Below are 10,795 nucleotides of genomic sequence, written 5' to 3' on the forward strand. Positions count from 1 at the left end.
ACCCGAGGGATTAATAAAGTTCTATCTAGCTCCTTGTTTTTGGACTGGATTGACTCGATGCAATCCTTTTAGGCTCAGGACTTCTCATGTGATCAATGTCACATATAAGTGAATTTCTCCCAAGCCCATTATAATCATGGAGAAAAACACTTTGCCACTGTTTCCAGTAAGAATATTTTATAGCGCTTTAAAGTTCAACCTCTCAGGTCTGGATTAAAGAGCTGATTTGTTAAATCGGGAACTCACAAAATACCAAAATATCACCACCGGTGGATCACACCTCTCAGATGTTCTTATCTCAGTGCACTGTAACAAAAGCACAAACAAACGTAACCAATAAAATACTAATAAAGTAACAAATACTGGGGCCCATTGCAAACATGTCCAAGCATAAAACCATCTTTCTCTCTCTTAGAGAAAGAAAACAATCCAAACCTCACTGATAAAATCAACCTAGTGTCAAGCAAAACCCAAAAATCAACCAAAACTTCACCAGAAAGTTTTTCTCCCTCCCGGGACAATATTGTGCAGGAATACAGGCACCGTAACTCCTTTTGCACTGACAAAAACATGTGGGATTTACTTGATCCAATAGTGGACACTGGTTGCACACAAAGGTTTTGCTTTGGCAGAAACTTAAACAACTGAGTTAAATCAACACAACCTTTTCATATTCAGTAAACCTGCATGTTGTGTTCATAAAACACGATTGAAACATGTTCAGATGGAGTAAATTGAGCTCCTGGAATATTTTAATCCTTCAATTCTTTCAGTTTATTCCAACACTATTCAGTAACTTTTATCCAAATACTTCTTGGCCACTTAAATACTACATGTTGTCTTCATATTGCATGCGGTTCAACAAAGTCTCGATCCTGGTTACCATAAAAATTGAAGGGGTCTACAACAACTACCATCCTCCTATCTCTATCCTGGTTGCAGCAGGGCTGGGAAATAACCCTGAAGTGACAGGTTACCAGGCAGGGTACACCCCGGACAGCTCACCAGTCTATCAGATAGAAACACACAGCCGTTTACATTCATGGATAATTTAGAATCATCAATTAACTTAGCTCTAATACCTGCCTGACTTTTCCTCTCACACTGGAAACCAGAATACCCAGAGAGAAACCACTGCAAACTAGCCAGACTGTGGACTTGAGCCCAGGAGCTTCTTACTGTGGAGCAACAGCACTAACCAGCATGCCAACAATGGAGGAAATATAGGAAAGCTATGATTTCCTGTATTTGAGGCAGAATTATTTTGTTCTTGCCCTTGACAGGTTAATCCACAATAAATAGCAACAGCATGCATGTGGTGTGTGTGTCGTTGTCTGCCTCTTATAACTCCAGTGATTTTCCTGCAGTTTGAAATCTTATGCGGTGTTGTGAATCCCGTGAGTTCAGCAACTAACCACTCTTATTAGATTGCATAATGTCATCAGATGGATCCAGGCCCTGGATGACTCCTGGACACACATTTGACCTTAGAACTGAAGAAGCTTCTCGGATGAGAGGTGAAACGTCTTCAAGTAACTTAAGAAGTCCAGACGCTTTTCTTTGCAAGCTCCTTTGACTACGATGACCTGGATGACTGAGAACCTACACAGACAGGCTGTCACATGTTCAGGATGTGAAACTTTATGCACTCCACACTGTATATAAATGCCACTTGTTTTGCACATATTCAACTCTGTATATTTTATATATTTTATTATTATTATTATTATTTTTTTTTTAATTTATTTTTTTTTACTATTTAATTTGTAAAAATGTGTATATACACACACACACACACACACACACACACACGTAGGAAAATATTTAGTATACACATCCAGAAATGCATACACTATATTGTACATATATTTATTAGTTTCAGGTTGGCCATTCTTGTATTTTGCTCATTTGTGTTGTTGTGTTTGCACATCTCTGTTGCTTGTGGGGCTCGCACACAAGAATTTCACTCGCATGTGCTGTGCCAGTGTGCCTGCACATGTGATGTGACAATAAAAGTGATTTGATTTGATTTTGATTTGATTTGAAACTCCTCCTCCTCCTCCTCCTCCTCCGTGAAAACGGGTGTGGGTCTCAATCAGCCAAGGTTTTGGGTGAACCCATTGTGAGATCTAGCCCCACCCTATCATGTGATTTCCTGTGATCAAATTCGATGTGAGTGGGCGTTAAGGCGTCATGTCCCTCTTCAAGCAACTTAAAGAAGTCCAGACGCTTTTCTTTCCAAGCTCCTTCAACAACATCATTCATAGAACAACTTCCAGCTTCTTTTGCTCGGCTACAGTTTGGATGGATTTGCATTTAAAGATACAACAAGACTAAAATGGTTAGGGTCAGGAGGTCAAAGGTCAGAGCTCCTGTGGGTCTGAGGGCGGCCTCACGCTGGAGAAGGATGAAGGAGTCTGACCTGAGCCAGTGTTTGACATGAACACATCAGCACTGCTGTCAGTGAGCCTAACGACAGCCGTTAGCATCATTTCAGTGTTTCAGTCATAAAAACACTTCCTGTCTCTGTGGTGGTTACAGTGACATCATGCAGTTTGTGCTTTGACCTCCAGAGGGCGACAAATCAGCACAGACAGAGAGCTCCATTCAAACTTTGCTGCCATCAGGAATAATTCTTCAAATATAATCATCAGTGTTTGAGCAGTTATGATATCAGGGACAATCTAGACATGTGTGACAATACTGAACATGTCACATGACACACCTCAAACATCATGTGATCCACTCTCAGTCTGCACTTTCATTCATGACTTCAACAGGTTGAAATGAGCTTTGAAGAAACATCAGTTCAGTGCTGAAATATTTTAATGCTGCAGGAAGAAGAGCAACAACAACAAAGTGATGACGGATGTTTGTGCTTCAAACAGGAAAACCAGCAGAAATAAATCACAGACTGCCAGAGGTTTGGAGTTTCCGAGGTGCACCTGATCGCAGCACAGTGTTCCAATGCTCCTGATTGTCCTCAAACGTCTCTTTGGGTGTTTCCTTCCTGCTCAAAGTTTACTTTCACTTCCTGAACTTCGTGGAGTGGAGCTTGTTGTTGCTGTGTGAAGAAACTGTAAGTTTGCTTTGTTTCCTCCTTTAACAGTTTGTCTTTAGGAACTTTACTGTTTGTTCAGCTCGTGTTTGATTTCTTCACACAACAAACTCTGTGTGTTTGTATTTCCGGTCTCTCCATTAAAGTCAGTGTGTAATGTTTCCTGGCTAACATCAGCTGTGTGCAGCTTAGTTCAGCACAAATCTGCCGCTCCATAGTTCACGGTAACGGACTCACAGCTGGACCAACGAGGCCGAGTGTGTCCGCCACTCTGAGCTACGTTCATGTTTGTGTACTTGTAGTTTGTACTTTGTGAGTTCACTCAGAGCCCACAGAGGACGCAGCGTACGTGATGACGTCACAGCCCTTTACCTCCTTTACTGTCACTGTGATTAATATTTACACACGAGACACCTGCAGAGCTCTGACGCTAAGCTAGCACACAGCATGCTAACACTAAGCTAACCTAGAACCCAGAGTGAGTTAAAGCTGAGTAAACACTGACCCCAGACCAGCACCGTGATAAAGTGAGCTGCTGCTGCTGAACTTGAACAGGTAACAAAGTGATGAGCAGTCAGGCTGCAGGTTTCTACCTGTTCATGTTTCTACAGTAGAATCACTTTGAAGTGTCTTTGTGCTGTTTCATCTTTGATTTGTGTTCATAAACACTCAGAGAAACATCACGTGACCTCATCAGGATCTGTGTTGGTGTGTGGGGCTGTACCTCAGCTTTATGTTGTTACATGCTCATTTGTTCATTTTACACAGTAACATCAAAGTAATGTTGTCAGGAGTAATGAAGTAACGTACTCCATTACTTTTAATTAAAGTGTTCTGTGTAATATGTGTAATAATGACTGTTTTGAGTAATGAGCAACACTGATCACAACAAAGAGGAAATGCCTCCAACATGCACAAACATTTGACCCACAACATGCAGTTAATGTGCACAAATGTCTTTGATATGCTGCTCAGTGATGGTGGTGACTGTCAGAGCAGAGCTACTGAGAATCAATAAGTAATATCAATGATGGGATCAGAATCACTAAATTCTTCTCATCCCTGCCAGTATCATACATGTGCTGTATAATGTGATAAATGTAGAGGTGCTGGCTGTTCTCTCACTCTGCTGTTTAGCTGTAAAGGACGCCTCCCTGCCTTTGTCTCATTCATGACCTTTAATAGCCTCTTCTAACATGCAGAGATCTGTATGATCTGTTTCATAGAGTCTAACCAGCCTGTACAGGTAACAACAACAGTCACTGCATCACTGACACACAAACGTCATCTCTGTCAATAACGACATTCATACATGAAATAAAAACACATCAGTGGATCATTGCTGGAGCTGATGTTTGTGCTCCTGGTGAAAAGGCTCTCAGTTTCCTCCTTGAAATAAGTGTTTATATTGTTGTTATATTGTTGGCCCACTATTGATCATGTGACTCATCACATGATCAATGGTGAGCATCTCTTTCCCTTTCAGGTTTAAATATCTGGGACTCTCCACCGTTTGGTTTTAGAGCTGAAGAAGCTTCTCTGATGAAACGTCTTCCAGAAACTTAAAGACGTCTCTTTTCTCTCCAAGCTCCTTAGATCACATGACCTGGATGACTGAACCTACAGACATATTGACCTGGTTTCTAGGTAGAGCTGGGCGATAGAACGATAACGATATGTATCGCGATATAACTTTTTCTCAATAGAAAAATTAAACTATCGCGATAGACCTCGCCGCTCTTGTCCTCTTAAAAAAAAAAAAAAAAAAAAAGAACAGCCAATCCAAACTAAGTAGCGCAGAGCCGAACCAATCACAGCCGCAGTGTCACGTCGCGTGACTTGTTACGTACAGCACAAGTGCCAAGCCGCACGTGTGTTTGTTTGGGAAGCAGCCAGCGGGTAATGGAGGAAATGAGTGTGCCGACTAGAAAAATCAACCGAGCGTGACCGAAGAGAAAACAGATGATGGTTCCAATGCCGGAGAGATTGTCGAACGGAAGAGCCATAGAAGTTCCGTAGTGTGAAGGTATTTCGGCTATTTCAAGTCTGACAAAAAACAGAGTAGCGTGCACTGTAAATTGTGCCGAAAGCAAGTCTGGAAATACAATAAACTGGTGCATGCGTCACACTGTGCGCCACGTTATTGTTTCGGTGAAACGAATTTCTACAATACTGTTACTGTTAATTCTACTCTCTGCAGTGTTTAAATGCTTACATACACACAGTTACTGTCCCTCCACACATACGACTCGGTTCTGCTTCTATGCCCCAGCTTTGTTTACTTTTTCCCACCGAGGCTTCTAGACTTCTGATTGGCCAACATTTCTGCACGGTTAGGAATCTAGCGCCACCTGCTGCTTTGGCATGTTCATAGCAGCGTTTTCCTTCATTTCTGCCTTTATGTGTGGACGGGATTATTTTTTAAAACGAAAACGGAAAATCTCCGTTTTCAAAAATACCCGTGTACGTGTGGACGTAGCCTCAGTCTCTGACTGGAAGCGCTAATTCGTCATTCGGCTTTTGTCAGACTAAAGTAACTGTTAAAACTGTTTGAAAAGCTAAGCTATACAACAAGGAGAGATTGAGAATTTCCTTTTAGTTCTCAGTTCATTTGATATTGACAAAAGTTAGTCAGTTTTGTCTGTTCTTCTGTAAAACAAACTAAGATTTATTTTTAGAATTAATATTTTGTTTCTAAGTGGAATTGACAATTTAGTCTGTTTCGTTTGTTCTATTTTGAAACTTAAACGCTTTAGCGGCTGCCTTTTGTGTAGTTTGCAATATTTGCCTTTATTTATCTGAAAAAGTCTCATGTTCCTTAAGTACATCTACCCTGTTGAACTTATTATGGGAAATAAATATTTCAATCAAAACAAGCTGCTGATTATTTCACATTTTACTTGTGAGCAACGGCACATTTAAATCTTACAAATATAGTTATTTGGCTTATATCGTGATAGATATCGTTATCGCCTGAAATGAAAAAAACATATCGTGATATGAAAAAATCTTATATCGCCCAGCTCTACTTTAAAGGTGATCGTTTAGGACTTCAGCAATAATACAGAGAGCAATGTAGTTAGCAATAAAACAGCTTTATTGGGAATTAACTTAAAAAACAAACAAACATCTGTCTCCTATTTTCTGTCACACAGGAAAGAAGCATCAATATCTGATGAGAAGACTTATTTATTTCTTTTTGGGGGGGGGGTTTCAACAGGAGAAGAATATCTAACAAGCTGATTTGTTCACATCTTAATTTTTAAGTGAAATGTGCATTTTGAGTTTATACACTCTGTATATAAGGCGACAGTTTCCTTTTGCAGTGCTTAAGAAGTGCTTGAATATAACCCTGAAAAAGGCATATGAACTCTGATCATTATAATTAGCCTGTGTAAGTCCTGAGTGTCCTCCAGTTCAGTGTCTTTGTCAGTCCCACATGTGTCGGTTCTGTTCAGCTGGTCTTCCAGTCAGTCATCCATCTCAGGCTCTGTCATTCTGTCATAAACACCAGCCTTCACCACCTGTGAGTCCTGCGTTTGGGTCCTCTCTTCTCCACATCCACACTGTGATGCTGTGACATATACAGTACATAAAATCAAAATTCACGTTTTATGCAACTAAAGTGTTTCATTATGTAGGCTACAGAACATAATTCAGTTATAGACGATATATGAAACATGTATACTTACTGCATTTGAATCATTTAAACCATATGTGATATAAACACCTCCACGTGTGTTTGAAAAAACAAACGCTTTGATTTTGACACCCCAAGAAATCTAGATCTGCACGTGTTCAGAGTAAGAGCAGAATAAACAGCAGCAGAAGCTGATTGATGAACAGCTGAATGACATATCAGCTGTAGCTGCAGCATCTGCACAGAGTTTGATTGGCTAACGCTGATTTGTTTGTTTTTTCAAACAGGACAGCAGAGAGAGAGAGGAGGAGATGGAGAGTGCAGCAGATTGATGAGACAGTGAAGAAGAGGTGAGCATCTGACAGAGCAGAGCCAGTTTAAAGGAGCCTCACAAGCTCACACATGACAGCTTCATCAACATGGAGCTCTGAGTGTTTATTAAAGGATCATTGGACACTCTGACACAGCTGACTGCAGCCTTTAGCTGTGAGCACACAGTGTCTCACATTTACATTCACTTCCCTGTCAAACTCAATAACTTTAAACAGCTGCTGTTATCAGGTGAAGATAGCAAAGCTTTCAGCCCTGAAAGCTTTGCTATCTTAGCAAAGCTTTCAGGGCTGAGCCCCAGTGTTTCAGGATAATGGCCCCAGAGACCACAGTCACATATGTGGGGAAGAATTTTAAGTTTAAAACTTCCTTTAAGCATTAACAGCAGAGACGCACAAAGTCGCAGACAGGGAACAAAGTATTTTAGGTTTGTATTGTCAGATTATTTAATCATTATACTGAACAAATATCTGAAAAAGTAAAAACCTCTGTTATGATGAGGTTATCACTACATTCACATGTCATCGATGTGTTCTTTCACACAGATCAGTTTCAGTGTGTGTGGCCCGTACACTAAACCATGACACAAATTCATATGATGTGACACCCAGACTGTTTCTTTTGGTAAAATCATCTTCTCGTGTTTTTATAGAAAGATGATGGAAGAACCTAAAGAACAGCCAGCCAAAGCAGCTCCATCAGCAGGTAGGAGATCAGTGCTTTGTATGATGAGACGTATGGATGTATAGACTTCAGGCAGATTCTTTTTTGTAACTGTGACAAGTACATAAAATTCACGAGTTGTAACCTGTCCTAATCTTTGCCTTAATCTTTCTGTGGGACATTAATATAACATGAGAACTTCCAGTCTAAGGAGTTTGGCAGAGAAACAACTGGACTTTTTTGTACTTTGAACCCACATATGAGGTTAAAACGATGCCACCTTGAAATGAAACTGAAAAAATATTGAAACTGAAACAAATGTATTGAAAGTGAAATGATAGTGAAAAAACATAAATATAGAAATTTAAAGAAAAAACTCACTGCTCATGTGGTTTTCACACTTACATCGTTTTTTTCCACGTACAGTTATTTTTTCAGCTTCAATTAGTTGGCACTGCTTCGGCATCTGAGGGTGCGCTTGAGGAGCAGGGCTTCAGAGCCACATATATGAGCCACATATATGAGCCACATATGTTTGCGCACATTATATTGCTGACCAGTGACTGTAGAAATCATGGACGACCTAATATCTGCAGCAGCCGCAGTCATGAAGAAACTTGCGTATCGCTGAACGGCACATAGAGCGGGGACGCTGAGAGGAGGTCCAGCGTTTACCGACTGTTTCAAACTGACAGACTCAGGTGTTCTTCAGTATGTGCCTGACAGAAGGACCTGAGAGCCGCCACAATATTTTTGGTAAGTGAAAGGTGTTTGTAAGCTAATCTGTAGCTAACATCCTTAGCTAGCTAGCTAAGATGGGCACTCGGCTATCGGCAAAACTTGTTTTGTAAAGTTTGTTTAGCTAACCTATGCAGGTGAACGAAATGAACAGAAACGCACCGGGCTGCTCAGTCAGTAACTAACCACAGTTACTGTACTTTTATTATGAGTATTACACTGTAAGAGCAACAGGCTGCACTCTGCTGCAGCTCCTGTGCAGAGCTGATTATTAAATATGTGCAAACAGCAGCATGTTTTCACTCTTTTGCCACATCTGTAAGGATATTACCACATATTTTAAAAAAGGCTTGCACTTTAGTAACCCCTCATTAATCATTAATTACAGATTAAATAGCAAAGCCTAATATTTATTTACTCAAACCAAATACTTCTGCTTGGGAGCTTAAGTTAAAATGTGTGTTTCATTTTTCCTCGGATTACATTTTTAGCACTGACTCTGTGTATTGTTTTTACTAAGTTTGTTTCAAATATTCAGGTTAAATAAAACAGTCTGAATCATTCTTATTGAGGTAAGTTCACAAAGTTACATGTGCAGTACAGCTTACATCCTTTGAGAGGGAAAAAAGCATTAATATTTGTTATGATACCTCTGTATGTTGGTGACCACGGTGCAGCAGCAGACTGAACCAGGACTGAAACCTGCTCCGTCTGCTCATGTATGTAGATTCACATTCACAAAGCACCAACAACTCAAAGGTTAACATTATATTGGAAAATCTGTTGGTATATACGGCTCTAAAAAATAAACAGCTCGTATGTCAGCAGAGCTGAAGAACTAAAGAAATGTAAGAGAAGAACTTCAGATCCTGGGTGTGTGAGGACAGAAGGATCAGCTCTATTTCAGATTTGAGATAAACTTTATATTTCAGTTTGTGATGGTTCTGTTCTCTTTGTGATTACAGGAGCTGCCCTCAGATTCAGACCTCAGCACCACCCAGTGACAGCAGACAGATCATCCAACATGTTCACATGTTAACTGCAGAATGAACTGATGCAAACAGTACAAAGGTTAAAGCACCACATGTGCTGTCGTGAAAGCTGCAGCTGTTTTATGGATAAAAACAAAGTCAAAAGGATTAATCACCCATGTATCATATGAATGTTGGGTTTTTCTCTGTATCTATTATTGTACGATCTACTGTACAATATAAAGCACCTTGAGGCGACTATTGTTGTGATTTGGCGCTATATGAATAAAATTGAATTAAATTGAAATGTAACTGTGTCACTATATATCAGCATTAACAGGACCTCAGTTTGGTGTTTCACAAAGCTGCTGATCTCAGACCTGCACAGCTTCCGTTTTAAACACTGAATGTACTCAGCTGCATGAAGAGCACGTTTGAGTTTCTCTGACACAATTAAATAAAAACTGATGAAGGTCAAAGGTCGTCACTTGTATGTCGAACTACAGACTTGTCATCTGGAATTCTTTCACAGGTTTTTTTTTTTTTGCAAATAGTGTGTTATTTACCATAAAGTGATTCAGAGTCATTTATACCAGAGTAACCAGAGAGGATAATATATTTTTAAATATATAACTATCCACAGGACTGAATATAATATCTCTAAGTAAAAGTCCAGAGACTCTGAGGATTATCCAAGTATTTATAACATTACACAAAGCAAAGTTCTCCATCACACAACGCTCAAAAAGAGATTTCTACGCCGAGTATGCATCATTCTCAGACTCCTCTCATACTGCCAATAAACTCTTCCAGCTCCTCCTCCCCTCCAGGAGGCGCTACAGGAGCCTTCAGACTAAAACCAGCAGGTTTAGGAACAGCTTCTTCCCCACAGCTGTCACCCTACTGAACTCAGTCCCCGCTGAGCCTTTCCATCCACGCTCACCTAACCCTTCTACACTCCTCCTCCCAGTGACCATGATCCTTTCATTATCAACATTCACCACGTTGGTTACTGCTGTAGTTTTAGGACACTGACATGGTGTAGTCTCTGTTATAGTGTGTACACTGTTACAGTCTGTTCAGAGAGCTACGCTTCCACTACTGTAGATATTTTCATAGCACTCTGTAGATCTGTTTACCTCACAGTGCTTCATCTTTATATATGTATATTTGTTCATAGTATACTTGTATACCTGCCCGTCTGTATAGCAATATAGAACAGCTGTATAGCAATACAGATCATCTGTGTATCGGTTACAATATTCTTTTTCAGTTTCAATTTTTTCTTCAGTTTCATTTTAAGCTGGCATCATTTTAACCGCACACACCCTAAAATGCAGTATTTGTTGATGAGATGATGAAGTGTTAATTCAACAAAGTTAGAATACAGTGGAA

The 10,795-nt window shown here is 40.0% G+C and overlaps 1 long non-coding RNA gene across 1 annotated transcript; it reads left to right on the forward strand.

Moving 5' to 3' along the window:
• Positions 1–6,088: 6,088 nt before the first annotated feature.
• LOC120745041 lies at positions 6,089–9,485 on the forward strand. The gene is made up of 3 exons (XR_005698547.1): positions 6,089–7,048; positions 7,681–7,733; positions 9,395–9,485. It is a non-coding gene; the product is annotated as an uncharacterized LOC120745041 (long non-coding RNA).
• Positions 9,486–10,795: the final 1,310 nt, after the last annotated feature.

The sequence above is a fragment of the Simochromis diagramma genome, unplaced genomic scaffold, assembly GCF_900408965.1.
Source record: "Simochromis diagramma unplaced genomic scaffold, fSimDia1.1 OVJJ01000147.1, whole genome shotgun sequence".
Taxonomy (NCBI): Eukaryota; Metazoa; Chordata; class Actinopteri; order Cichliformes; family Cichlidae; genus Simochromis; species Simochromis diagramma.